Here is a 1,647-nt window from a genome sequence, read left to right as displayed (position 1 = left end):
TCATCCTTTTCTTGGCTATTGTCAAGAAACCTTCTTTAACGAGCTCAGTAATCCCAACATCCCAATTATACTTCCGCTACAATCCCACAAAACATTTTAGTTAGCAACAATACAAATTCATATATATAGAGTACAAAACTATTATTTGACTTATCGCAAATGTCCTGAAATATCGCTCTTGAATGTGTTGTGGAGTAACCTTCCAGCTGTAGTAAGGCCCATCAAACTTCCTCCTAAAGACTCCACCAATGACTCAAGACAGCTTTCCTTTGTGCCGGTTAAATCTGTTACATTAACTAAGTAATTCTACTTGGAAATATGAACCTATAACCTATTGAAACTATTGAATATCAACAAAAACCGATTACTGAACATGATCAAACTATTGAACATCAAACAACAATCAATTAGTGAACCTATTACCGCAAACTAGTGAAAACATTCATGCATTGACCTACACTTATAGACACTTATCACATTCATGTATACTTTAAACTAAACTTACAAAAGGAGAGAGTTTTATACCAAAGAGTTTCGACTCCAGGGATCGGATGCTCAAACATGAGTGGAAGATGTTCTCGTCCTGGAAGAGCTAGCAAACCATCCAACAGATCTTGGTAGTGATCGACATTTGGATTAGGGTTTTGTTGCTCTTCGTCCTCTTCTTCTTCGCCATTATCTTCCTCCGGAAAATGCTTCGGTTGAGGTTGAGGTTGAGGAAGAGGAATAGGAACATGCAGTTTTTGAGGAATTAGAGGCGGTGTAAGTATCCTCCGCGGTGGAGGTGTACTCAACTATGGATTTGTCCTCGACGGTGGATCTGAAGTTGGCGATGGACTCCTTATCGGCGGTGGAAACTGTGAAGGACAGCTTTGATGTGAATGATTTGCAGACTGTGTCGCCGAGTGTGTCCGTTCAGAAGGGTTCGATGAATGAGACGAGGATCTGTGACCATTGAAGATTCAGACACTGGTGGCTGTTCTGGCACCGGGACCGCTGGAAGAACCATTACCCAAGCCACCACGACCGCTGGAAGATCCCTTACCCAAGCCACCGCGACCGCTGGAAGTACCCTTACCAAAGCCACCGCGACCGCTGGAAGTACCCTTACCCTTAGGAGGCATTAGATCGATAATGCAGAAAACAATTGAGAGAGAAGGAGAAAAAGATTTAGAGAAAGGATATGACTGAGAGAAATCCTCTGAGGATTGAGAGATTGAGAGAGAAGGAGAAATCGATTGAGATATTGAGAGAGAAGGAGAAATCGATTGAGAGATTGAGAGAGAAGCATATAGGTTTGTCTGAGAGTAGAGAGGTTTTTGCGAAAACCTTAGATCGAACAAGAAATGAAAAGAAGAAGTGTAAAAACATTTTAAGTGTTTAACTAGTTATTAACGATACTAGGTCGCTATTCAGTCGCAAAAGACTCGCAGACCAAATTTATTTGGGGGAAAAATTACGCCAAAATTATTAGACTAGTTTCACTAAATTAGTGGTGGGAACATAAACCGCCAAAACACCGTAACAAAACAGTCGCACGAAGAATAGCAAAGTAGTCCCAAACTGTTACTCTTTTGTGACGGTATGGTATTAGTCGCAACCCAAAAGTTTGATTTTCACACAATATGAGCTGATTTGGGACATAAA

Source organism: Camelina sativa, chromosome 7 (assembly GCF_000633955.1).
Source record: "Camelina sativa cultivar DH55 chromosome 7, Cs, whole genome shotgun sequence".
Classification (NCBI taxonomy): domain Eukaryota; kingdom Viridiplantae; phylum Streptophyta; class Magnoliopsida; order Brassicales; family Brassicaceae; genus Camelina; species Camelina sativa.
The sequence above is the reverse complement of the archived record's forward strand: the minus strand, read 5'-3'. Positions refer to the sequence as shown.